We start from the raw sequence: 13,343 nt of genomic DNA, 5'->3' as shown, positions 1-13,343 counted from the left end.
TTAATGTTCGAACTGCAATTGTATAAATAACACTTCAAATTCGTTGTTCACTTTTTGTTAAGTCCATTTAGCAGTTCCTAGTTGAAAGTTCAAAAACAATTATCACAGTTCTTAAATAATAATACAATAAAGAATAGATTTTAAAAATGTTTGAAATACAGAAAGGATTACTATGTACCACTATGGAATACAAAGCAAAAATAATACAGACCCTTTAATAACCATCACTAAATTTACTTGACCTACCTTATCTGTAGCAAAATGCTAAGTCCCCCGAGAGGCCTTTGACTAATTTTCCTAGTAAATTCTTCAACGACACATAAACAATCAAGGTTTCTTTCACAATTCACTCATTTTACAAATACTATATCATTCTCAACCTTTAGAGATTACATTAAAACTCCCCTAAAGCTTAGCATATTGAGTAAAGAAGCATTTGTATTTTAAAACAGGACCATCTGCATTTCATTAACAGCTTAACCACCATCTTGTCTACAGATAAATACAGCATTATTAAATATGTTTTTGAGAAAGTAGTTATTATTCTGAGTTCTTAAGTTGCATCAAATTATATTCTTATAATATTCCAAAGCTGTAATTTAAAGAGTTTAAAAAAATAAAGGGAAAGAACATAAGCATCTTTCTGAGGAAAGTTATTGATGCAGCTTATAATAATGAGGCATAGTTTGTACCTACTTTGCAAAATTTCATTACAGGAAAGAATTGCTCCAATTTTATACAAAAAAAACCCCAACCCATTCAAAATGACAAAATGTGTTTGGATAGAAATTTAAAAAATTCAAGGACGTTTGAACGTTAGCTGTCATTATGGTCCAGTTCACTGTTTATTTCTTTGGTATGCATCTCCTGACCTGTATATAAAATTCATAGTTTCAGAAGTGACATGTGCAAGCCTTGGACAACTGGGGAAAAGGCATATTTCCTGACCTTGTAACCATAGCAACCACTTGCTGATTGGTAGCAGGCAGCCTTTCCATCCTTTACCACTGAAGGCAAGTATGTGAGATTGCTGGCTTTGTTTGTGGCTTGTGCTTTATTTACATGCAAACACGAATGTCAGCCTTAAAATCCCCCTTCCTTTTTTGTTCATTTGTATATTTTTGTTGAACATTATGGTAGGAAAACAGGAAATGAAAGATTCTTATTTCATAGCTTTGCAATCAATTTGCTGCAAATATTAAAGCAATAAGTGATTCCACTTTAAAACATGCACATACACTTCGAACAAAGTTGGAAAGATGAACAAAATTTTGCCATTTGTGCTATTAACGTGTGCTTCAGCAATCAATAATATTTTTTGTAGTTGATTCCAGTTTGCAGGAGAAAAATCCCTTTTTTCAAATACACTTCAGTAGGAACCTTTTAATAAAATAGCATTTTCTTCCTTTTCTACATTTTCCTTTCCTTTATTATTTTAATATTTTGGAGTACACTGAGCAAAATGTAAATTATAAAATACGTAAATGTGGAGGCTGCTCATTCCATGATTAAGGTTCCAAATTTTCCCTTCAGCATCACATTAAACAGGTTGGAGGCTCTCAGTCCAGCTGAATCCTTTGTTGATAGCGGTCACAAACACACCTCCCCGAAGCCTCCACTACAGCTACATTCTCCTATTAAAAAAAAAAAAAAAAAGAAAGAAGGAAAAGACTCAGTACAATTCAGCTTGATATATAAGCTGTTCAAGGGTGGTATAGACTAAGCATGCATGGACACATTTTCTTCTCATCCTGAAAGAGGCTGCATGTCCAGGTCAGGACTGTTGTTAGTGGCAGGGAGGTAAAAGGGAAGTCCACTTAGCCAATGTCTTGCTTAGTCTGTAATAAACTGTGCAGTAATGAAAGAATGCACTTTGTGATAGTCCTCTTCTATGGCTATCATCTGAGATGAAATAATTACTTTTTTTTCTATATGAATAGTATGAAAGATGCTTTTAATTTAATGGGTAAGTATTTTAGTGTAATTTTTCTGCACTTGACTAGCATATTTACAGGAGTCTTTTGACCACATTATTATTTTGTGATGGGTTTACATAATTTTAAAATCTTTGTACCATCAGCATTATTCCTGCATCTATTATTTCTTATTAATTGCTTCAGGAATCATTATTATTAATTACCAAAAATTAGAAGTGATAATAATACAGTGAGAACACGCTTAAGAACATTGTTACAGAGACACTAAAAGGTAAAAATACATTACCTCCTATAAAAATATTCTATAGAATATCCTAGACTTTGCAGGACTTTAAAAGGCTTTTTATTTATCTGACATTACTATCCATACAAATGAATCAGATACTAAGAAATTATATATAATTCACTCTATATACATATATGCATATATCTATAAAAAGACATTTACATGCATAGCGTATGCAGTCCATTTGACTACAAATGGACCAAAAGTGTTTAAAAATACATGTTATGGGCTTGTTTACAAAATACTAAGTAATGAAATCATCAAATCATATTTCTAAGTAGTGCTAATGCATCTTCTGGTTTCATGAATATATTTAGGGTTTATTTCTGCCAACATGTGTAAATTTACTGACAGAAGTAGTCAAATTTAAGTCAACTTATATTTTGGCAAATTGAATTATTAATTTGCATATATTTTCTGGAAATCAGGTCTTTAAATTTGTAATAACAAATTTAAACTTTCACTTTGCAATCAGATCTAATGCAAAAAGATTCATTTCAAGCCTACAAGGCTCTCTCTGGGACCTATTTAAAAATCCTTCTATTTAAAGCTCATCCTTACTTATTTTTTTCACATGTAAAGGTCATTTTCTAGTGCACTTAAAAATATTACTCAAAGAAGTAATCCTCAAGAAAAACATTATTTAATGTTTTAAATAATTAAAGTATTTCAATATTGTTTTATAAATTAATATAAAGATTTACTCTGACCTGGCACAGGCATGCACACTGATGAAAGAGATCTCTTCCAACTAGTCCAATTGCAATTCCCCCACAGAATGTGAAAGAGAAAAAAAAGTCTGTTAAATTTTCAGTTCTTTCTTAATATAAACATTAAAAATCACAAGATTTTGAAAAGAAAAGCAGCTTAGATTAGTAAAAGATTTTTCATTTTTTACATAATGGTTTTACTCAGCAGTAATTTGCTTTACTAGAATGCTGTTAAGTTCTCTCTCAGCTCTGATATACTGTATAAAACATTTCTTAACTCATTAATGTCAAATATAAATTAGTTTTATATTGGAATTTTAACAAAGCAGACTCCACAGGCAACATAAAAAGCTAGACTATTGTCAGAAATGGTGTAAAGCCGAATGCAAATTTAACCCAGGTATCATTTATCATAAAAGACACACAGACATAAAAAAAAGACACATTGCACTTTCTTGGATGTCCTGAAAATATTGCTGAATACTATGCAACACGATTAGTAACTGGAATTCTGAAAACAAACAAACAAATAAACAGAAATGACAAAGGCAACTGTTTTAATTGAGCCAATGAAAGGTGATTGCATCCATGTTATTAAAATATTTTTCTTTGATATAAAAACTCTGGACTTTGACTAATATGCAGCATTGGAGTGTCCTGAATATGATTTTTCCACTTGTATATCCCTTGAATATCTGAGCAAGCATGTTGTATTGTATTAATATCATAATTCAAAGGGAAATTTATTAAGCCTTCCCCCTCCCAGTATTCCCATTATAGCTAAAAGTTGCAAATTCTATATGGCAGAGCCTAGACAGTAATATCAAATTTTAATAACAATTTCTCTTCTTCAGTCAATGCTATACTGAAGAAAAGCATAAATTGCTGTGACTGACCGTTAGTTGTTAGAGAAGCAATCTGACTTCTCCACACCCTTATTTCAGTGTATCTGCTCTGTCCCTCAGCTGTATTAATGATAGCATGAAAGGTCACATGATAAACGAGTGACAAAAATATCAAAACATATTAGCCTGTAGCTTTGTTATCAGTGTATGGCAGATATGACAGAAAATTGTATTTTTCCCCTGAATAATTTTGTGTTACATTTTGCTGGCTAGGCAGAGTGAATTAGGAAGAAATTTCTGCCTCTGACTGTTTGTCTCTTTTTCTGACATACTTGAAGTAATAATATACATTAATAATAGGGAATAGGCACAGGGAAGAGGTAAAAATCCAGGGACAGACTGTCTGTTTCAATTCTACAAGGTGCTATCCTTGTTTCTTTTGCAATACAAATTTTGTTGAAAAATATGCACAGCATTGAATCTTATTAATGCGACTGATAATGATCTGCTGTATATTATGGGTATAGCAACAGGAAGATGCAGGAAAAAGAGAAATAGAAAAATAACTTTAAAGTAATGAGGTTATGTTTCCACCCAGTTGTACTTCTCACCAGTACAAATGCACATACTCACTAATTAAATAAAGGCAAGCACCAACAATGCTTATTGTAGCAGAGACCTAGTAATTATGAATTAGAGACAGATATTACTCCTGCTGGTTTAAAGGCTGGCAGCAGTTGCAGTCCCTGGGGAGATGAGGTTAGCAATCTTTGAAAGAGAAAATAGAAATTGGTGGCAGCTTAATATCTTATGGCCTATCAGTCTCCATGGTCAGGCCATATCCAAGTTCCCTTTGCTGCTGGCAAACAGCATCAGTGGCAACTCAGTCCTTAAGCTCCCAGAAGATCAAAAGCTATTGAATAGAACTGTTCTGAAAGACACAAAGAGAAGATCACAAGCCCAACATGAAAAGTTATATAATTAAAACCTTAATAAACTGATAGCATATACATATAGATGGAGTATTAGTGATGTACTGCAACACGTGTTAAGTGTGAATAAAAATGAGGGTGCACTCTTTACAATGACCAAGCAGCAGTGGAATGAAAGAAAGTCTTTTAGTCTTTACCAAAATTTCAAACTGATTTTTATCAAATTTCTCCAATGATTTGCTGACTTTTTATTTTCATTATTATTCATTTATGTGCAGTTCCATATTTCTAATTATCTTGTGAGAAAAGAACTGCAGAAATATGTCTGAAACAAAAAAAGTTCTTGCAGTATTTATGATCTGATTCACAGAAGACAGTACCAGAAATCTCATGAGAACAATGTTCTCACATGAGATTTCCAACCAATTTTACAGACCAACACAATCTGAATAGTTTGAATCTATTCCCCAACTCCAAACATTTGAGATATGTATCTTATCACAAATGCCTTGTTGTATTGTGCAGGAGCTGTGAAGTGAAATAAAGGAGTAGGCTATATCCTTCAGGAACTTCAGTGGGTAAGGTGGTAGTAAAGCCTGGAATTTTATTGAAATTGTCCACTTTATAGGTCAGACTTTTTGTGTGTATATAGATATATGTGTATATATATATAACTCCGTAAGGAAATTCTGCTATTATTTACATACAAAAATAAACATCTATTAGTCAAGGCAGGGTACAAATAGATAGGAAGAACCAACCTTTACCCCAAAGAATTTACAGCTTAAATAATTCTTATTTGTGCTTTCAGTGTCATACCTGGCAATACATTCGAGAGTGACTATGCATAGAAAAATACCCCTCACTGCCTGCCCCCAAATACCTCTCCATCCTGGAATACCTGATATTTTTTCAGGTAGAATTCAATCTCCTTTTCTCTTTCTTTTGACATATCTCACACTGTTAGTCAATATTCATAATAAGCCCCAATACCATTGTTCCAAGATTCAGTTCATGTTTTATACTTTAAGTTAGTCACAAGTCAGGGTTCGGCTTGGGATGTCTCAATAAGCCTGTATTCAACTTCACTGTGTTCTCTTACTTTTTATCTCACTTCTTTCCCCCTGAGGTACAGTTGGTTCAATTTATTTAAATAAGCAAATATTTTATTTCTTTACCAGACTCGTTTCACTCTTCTGCATCTCCTGAGTTTCTCTCTCTCTCTTTTTTTCCACACACAAATGTATATTGTTGATTTATATTAATTACTTCTGCTCAAAACCATCCAAAATTGATACTGGTACCCTCTTTTTCAAAGTTTATGATTTTTCACTAAATCTTTAAAGACTTCTGTACACAAGAAAGCTGAAATTTAATATAAGCATTTTATTTTTATTTTCTTTTTTTCTTTTTTCTTTCTTTTTTTTTTTTTTAATTAATCCTTTTTATGTTTAGTATTTAGAACCAAGGCCTTTCAGTATTTCCCAAAGCTTCTAAATAAAGTACAGTGAGTACACTAAACATACCACTACATTAACCTCCATTCCTGGCTTCAAAGAATGGTGTTCAAATGGTTCTGTATCTAAAACTAGATACTTCTACTAGAAAATTACTAGACAATTTGCAAGACAAAATTAGAGAAAAAATCTCACCATTCTCAGAAAGCACCTGATTCTGCCTTCCTAGGATACCTTTTTATACTGCAGAAATACCATTAAATATTCAGGAGCTGAAGCCATGATCATGGTGTAGCTATAAGAGACTGAAGAGGAATAGAGTCATCTATGTCTGGTTTTTTCCTTAAGTGGAGATACACACTTTCAGGTCATTATCATTTCATCCCTACAGCAATTTATATATTACATGAGACAAATTACCCCTTAAAATTTCTATTTCTCTCCACTGACTACAGAGAGATCCTAGGAGGAGCAGCCAAGATGCAGAGTTTAGCACTAGATGAGAAAAATTCTTAAACTACATATTCTCTGTCACTATATTATTCGTGTTTGTTATGGTGAGAATAAGCCACTAAAAAAATTAATATTCTCACTAGAATAATATTTTTCCCTCAACAGTATGAAAAAAATTTTGCCATGTTTCAGCTTCCCCAAATAAAATTTATATTTGAATTGTTTCCATCATGTAAGTTCAGCCAAATTTTTCAGTACTTAGCAGGCCTTTTTGTTTGTACATCTTGTTAGTCAAAAATTTTGAATGAACTCAAACAATATACACCAGTATTCCTTAGATATATTAAATTGACAGACCCATATATTTGCATATTTATAAAAAAGTACCGTGAACTTGATATCTCTGCCTTTTTACTGACTGTGTTTTTTCTTAGCAAAATGTCATACTCATTGTGACAGGAGTAAATTATGCTGGTTGTGTGACCACATGACCACATAGTATATCTGAAAATTAATTGATCCTCAAGGACTTTAAATAAGGTCTAAAAATTTCTACTCTCCCAAATACCATTTGACCTCACTGTCCAGGTCATTTCAATACTGACCTATATCATCACCTTTTACTAAGAGAATTGCTGATTCTCTTTCAAATCCCATTTTTAACCTATTTCTTTGAATGCCCTCTTGGAAGAAATATTTTCTTTGAGTACATGGAGTTCACCATCAAACGCCCTAATATCATAAAATCATAGAATCATAGAGAGTTTCAGTTGGAAGGTGACTTAAAGGGTGATCTAGTCCTATCTCCAATTGATACATAGATATATAGATAGACAGATAGATATTGCATCTTATGAAGACTCCTGATTTTTTTAAGAACTGCTTTTCTGAAGAAATATTTCTATGTTATAATTCTGTGTTTGATGTCCACAGTGTAGCTCCACTGTCAACCTTTTCAACTCTTAGGGTTCAATCCTGAGTATGGCTACATAGCCATAATGACAAATAAATCTTTCATTAGAGTGAATCACCAGAGCTAGATTGCAGCAAATTTTAAACAGAATCCATACAGTTGTTTTACTCCAACTCTTTTGAAGATCAAGTTCCCCCCTAGATAGTTTTCATGTATTTTAGTCTCTTGCCCCACAGGGTCAGGATACAAGTCAAGTGATTTGATGGCTTGAGTGATTACTCATGCCAGTTTAATATAGATCTGTTCAAAAGACCTTACGGAACTATTTGGCAAGTTTATGAAGGCCTTTCAGTCAAATTTCTATTTCTATTTAAATAAATGGCAGATCTAATGTCCCATGGAAGTCCTTAGGATTTCACAAAGGAAAGATGCACAAACTCACTTATTTTCAAAAATGTTTTGATTTGTACAAGCTGTTGCCACACAATTCCAAACTTTGCATCATTCTGTCCCACATTATTGCCTTTCCTCCAGTCTCCTAATATTTACATTGTGAAAGAAATTGTATGTGCTGATTATATACTAGCCAACCCTCAGTCCGTCATATTTTCTTTTCTTTTCACATGTCCAAACCCAAGATCAAATCTCTTTAGAATATGGTAGTTCTACCTTCATGTTTTATATCTGAATTTTGTATGCTAGCAAAACATTTAGTTAATAGAGATATTGACTTTATACATTTCAGTTAAATCTAAATTATTTTAATAATTATCCTATCCTTTTTCAGTCTGATTTGGTGGTGTGAAATTCTCCCAACATCTCATTTGAACGACATACTTTTGTTCTTGTCATTTTATGCTACAAAATTCCTCATAGATATTTATAATTTAAATAGTTTAGCCTATGAAGGTTTTATTTTTAGTTTTATTTTCATTATCTTTTCTAGTGCTTTCCTGAGGAAAAGAGCATCACTCTTCCCATTCTCTTTGTAAGATGGTCCATTTGTAAAAATGACTATTCCCTGGTTTTGTCTTTCATTCCGCAAAGTGATACATACTATAAGAGATACTCTAAATGAAATAGGAGTTCTTTAACAATATCTAAGTTATTCAATAATTATTCAATGCTTTAGTTCTATTAAGATAGAGAAGAAAGCAATATCTTATGCATGTTAACAGTTCTTAACATATGAGGAATATTTTAAAACTCCAATATAGCTCAGTTAGAAACCAGACTTTGAAATTTAGTCAAGATATTTACCCAAGGAAAATCTATCCAAGTAAAGCTAGCTTATAAGCTCTAAAAATAATTATTTCTCTTCTCTGACTTAAATTCTTCATGTTAACATGATGCAAAAGTGATAACTGAATTCAATGGGGCTCACAGGAGTTTCAATATAGGATCAGGACTATCTTTATTAAAATTGGTATGGTAGCTGTCAGAACACCAAAGTGGCTACGTTTTGCTCAAGTTTTTGTGTGATATTTTACATAGCTTAATGAATTATTCTCTGTCTCAGTGGACACAGTTTGCTGGCACTTGCCTGAATCAATGAAAAAAGCAAATAAAGTTTTGGAGACAATCATCAAAAATCATCTCATTGCAAGATCACTATCAAGTTCCAGATCTAGCTTACTGTTGTATACTATGCAAAAAGAAAAGAAAACACTACTACAGTCCAAGGTTCTCAAAATTTGTGAAATTTGTGGCTCTGCCAGTTATAAGTGGTCACTCACATATGGGCATGCCTGTTTTTCACACACCCCTCATCTTATATGTGGCATTTAAAAAGATGCCCTAGATCTTTCCATTGTACCAGGTCTTGTTCCAGGAAAGTTTCTGCCTGTTCTACCATGTGCAAGAGTGTCTTCCAATCTTTTTAGAGTTCCTCCTCTGTTTGTAATCATGCATATATCTTAGAAGTGTTATTGAACAGTGAGACTATGGACAGTTTGATGTGTGGTACTATTTGTTAACTCCGTTTCCTTCTCCCTGCTCCATATCAAGTGTGTATGATCTCCATGAGTACTTAAAAGCATCAGTTCAAGATGGGTCAAGCTGAGGTGGATTTTGTCAGCACTTCTTCAAACTGTCCTGTTATCTGCAAATCAATGAGCATTCTGAAACAGGAATCTGAGGTCCAGACTAGGTTTTTTTGCACCCCAGGCTAACCTAATAGGGAGTAAATGTATTTTAGCCCCTAGTAATACATGTCAAAATAATTAGTATCTCATTTATCCCTATGTGTTTGAGGGAAGACTTTGAACAAGCAGAATATGAAACCTAAGGACATGTCCACTGGGACCTGGCCACAGAGTAGAAACAGATTAGATCGAGCTTTCTCTCCTCCTCTTGCACAATTTTCTAGTCAACTCCTCTGAAACTTCTGTGATAGTTCAGATGGCCTTTTTTTGGTGACCAAGTCTGGAGCAACATGAGAACAAGCAAGAGAAAAATATGTAAGGCAGTATTTCACCTCAGTGTGTAATGTTGGTAAAGGGCTATATCAATAAGCCATTCTCTCCTGGAATCCAAACCCATCATTAAATGTTGTGAAGATACCTTGGAATAGATTCCTAGGCTGGGTTTTAAATAGGGCTTTTTTTATAAAAAGGCCTCACCTTTGAGGAAAGGTTATAGGAGTTGCAGCAAGGCACAGCATTTGCATATTACACATCTCACAGATAAAGCAACAGAAGTATCTAAAAATTTTGAGTACTAGTTTGCTAGATCTAAATGCAAGTTATTAAAGTAGAAGTCTTAATGGTCTCACCACATCTGTGGGCAATATCCATCCACATACCTTGCTTCAGAAGGGAAAGATTCTTTTTGAGGTCATTGAAAAAGAAAATCTAGGAATCCTGGATATGTGGCTGTTATTTATTTAGACAATGTAACTGGTCTGAGCACCCATGATCATATTCTGAAGCACTCTAGAGCAGGCAGGAAGTGAGTTATCCATTGCTAATGGCACATGCCTGTGAATTAGGCATTAAATTGGTAAAATTAAGAATCATGGTATGTAAATCCATGAATGATGCATGCAGTAGTCTTTGCTGCCTGTCGTTACCACTCCAACAATTATTTCTCATCTCAAGTGCCTCTGAAAGCTATAGAAGCTGAGAATGGTCAGATTCCAATGCCAGAAAATAGGTATCAAATAAGAGATTATCAAAGGCAAGCTTCATATCAGAAAATTCTTTAAGTTCTATTGGTCATCCAAGGACTTGAGGAGAATATTTTCCACTGGATAAAAATCAACTTGTCTCAGAGTTATCATGACCTAAGAAAACATAATGAGCACTAAGAGTAGGATGTTCTATGCTGTCATGAAGCGACTGCAGATTGAAAAACAGCTATGTGGCAAAAGCAGAAATTATACAGAGGGGTTAAAGACATTTATAACAGTAAAAATACAGCACTGGTGGGCAGTGAGCAAGAAAAGGAAGGGAGGTATTAAGGTATTATTAGCGACAACCAACAAGGGTGCTGCTAGACCAATGATGAAATGATATGCTAGAATGAAGCAAAGAAGTACTTGGAGGATATAGAAATCCCAGCTCTGCACCTTTGCAAAGGGTACTGCAGAAGGCAGAAGTGATCTAAAGCATACAAATCAGGAAATAACATTTTAAGGATTTTGGCTTATTCAGACCAGATCCGGTATGACTATTCAAGACAGCATTGGATAGAGCAAAAGGTCTCACAAGCCTATTAGCAATGTCTCCAGACATGCAGTTTTCTAACAATGTTACACATTCAGGAATAAAGCTTGTTTTCTGGGAAGAAAAGTTTATTAAATCAAGTTCTGACCTTTTGAAGCTTACAGAGGCACAGTTCTCCACTTAAACATACACACAAGCAACATCTCTCACGCATGCCTCTATCATCTTCAGTCCCAAATTATACAATGCCAAATTCTTAAACAGACAGCTGTCACCAAGTAGGACTGTTAAAAGTCAAGACTAGAACTATTATGTACACAGTAAGTGTACCTGTAAGTACATTTTGTATTGTCAAGTTATTGCACAAACTTTACCTGGGTACTCAATTTATTCACATTTTCCTATGTGATTCTCGAGTGAGCTGTAACCATAAAGGTCAGATTATAGACCTCGAACACTTCAGCTAATGGAAATAACTTTTATGAGGAAATACATTGTTTGTTGTATTTTATAAGGTGCAACCCACAGAGGGAAAACACTATCTCTGTCACTGCATTATGCAATAACTTCTGAATGGGCCCAAGACTTTTGGTAGCGGGATATCCAAGCCAGGCAGGGAAGCCTGTTTAGGAGACCTACAGGCACCAAGCCTGGGATTCTGAGTTAAAAGCATCAAGTCATCACTTATGGCAGAATGAGAAATGGAAATTACTACTGAGGCACTTCAAGATCCATACACTTCTGTGCAGCATCCAGCTACCTGAAAACTATTAAGTGAGATACTTGCACAAATATTCTTTAAAGCAGTACAGAATTTTGCCCACTTAATCTAAAGTGTTGTTCAGCACACACCTTAGATTTGTCATCATAAGGGCTTCAGTTCCTTTTTCTCTTAGGGTGCATTCAGCCTTATGGAAATTAAGTCTCCAAACCAAATGGAAAGGCACCTTTTCTCATAAGTTTAAGAAATAAACTTAAGGAAACATTTCAGTTCAGTTACCCAGGCAAGTAGACTTGAATGCTAAAGGATTTCTACTACCCTTCAAATTTTTATAAGAACCTCAGATACAAGAAATTTGGAAGTTATATAGCCTATGTTTGTGGTACATTACACTAGAAATCTAGACCAAGAAACTAATTTTTATGTGTGTTAGGATTTTTTGATGTGTTGACGCTGTTGCATAGGTTTCTAATTTGAGTGTCAGCCTGAGAGCTGACACTAAAGTAATAAGAATGTCATCAGAGCAAAATACTTTATACCTTGAACTATTGCTTGCAAATTTGGTTAGACCATAGATTTTACACAACTGAAAGTAATAAAACATTAGAATAAGTTTCTTTGGAGTTCTTTGCAGTCACCAGTAGCATTTCTTAGTTTTAAATAATCTTAACATTTTATATAAAACATTATATATAATTTAATTTCTTGGTAGTTATTAAAAAAATAAACTTCATTAAGAAACCAGGCTCATCTAACCTAAACAAATAATTCCTACCTTCTTACTTGTGAATAGCATAAAATTATTTCAAAGATCAGCATGTTTTGACCATTGTCTGTCTTCTCCTAACTGAGAATCTATATGACCATTACTGATCATTTGCATCCCTGATTAAATGATAATAACAGCAATAAAAACTTTAGCTTTTCCAGGTGTAGTCATTTCATGTAATTCCAGCATCTAAGTTTTCTGTACAATTAATGGAAAAGAAAGACTCATTCAGAAAGTGACCTAAAGAGTAGAGTAATAGAATCTTGTACTGGTCTTCTGGAGATGGCTCTCTGCCTCAGCATTTTATAGCACTTTAGATGACTTCATAGCATTGACATCCAAGTTGAAAGTCTACAGTAAATATTGTCAACATGTCTATTTGAACATGTCCACATGCACAAATTAAGATTGAAATTGCTCCTTTCCATCAGTGAATGAGAATCAGCATAAGGTTGGTGATGTTCCAGAGATTTTCTTTATTTCTTTAAAGCAGTTCTTCTAGTCCAACACTCCAATTCAGAATCAGTTTCACACTGTGCTGCATGATATGCTAAACTGTTTCTTTATTTCCATATTGTTTTGCAGAAAAAAATGACTGACTGCAAATATATCACATTTTATATGGTGTTGTATTCCCTGTGGTTTTCAATGTACT

The 13,343-nt window shown here is 33.8% G+C and overlaps 2 long non-coding RNA genes across 2 annotated transcripts in view; one reads left to right on the top strand and one right to left on the bottom strand.

The window, feature by feature from the left end:
* Positions 1-902: 902 nt before the first annotated feature.
* The window catches only part of LOC139600803 (uncharacterized), a 32,354-nt gene continuing 19,913 nt past the window's right edge, over positions 903-13,343 (top strand). Inside the window, exon 1 of the long non-coding RNA XR_011682672.1 lies at positions 903-1,017. This is a non-coding gene — a long non-coding RNA (uncharacterized lncRNA). The remainder of the gene's footprint in view (positions 1,018-13,343) is intronic.
* On the bottom strand, positions 1,160-3,878 carry LOC139600799 (uncharacterized). Its single transcript, XR_011682671.1, has 3 exons — positions 3,830-3,878; positions 2,934-2,974; positions 1,160-1,634 (listed from the first exon to the last, which is right to left on the bottom strand). It is a non-coding gene; the product is annotated as an uncharacterized lncRNA (long non-coding RNA).

The sequence above is a fragment of the Agelaius tricolor genome, unplaced genomic scaffold (genome assembly GCF_023055355.1).
Source record: "Agelaius tricolor isolate 1412-34295 unplaced genomic scaffold, bAgeTri1.0.p SCAF_2, whole genome shotgun sequence".
NCBI lineage: Eukaryota > Metazoa > Chordata > Aves > Passeriformes > Icteridae > Agelaius > Agelaius tricolor.
The sequence above is the reverse complement of the archived record's forward strand: the minus strand, read 5'-3'. Positions and strand labels throughout refer to the sequence as shown.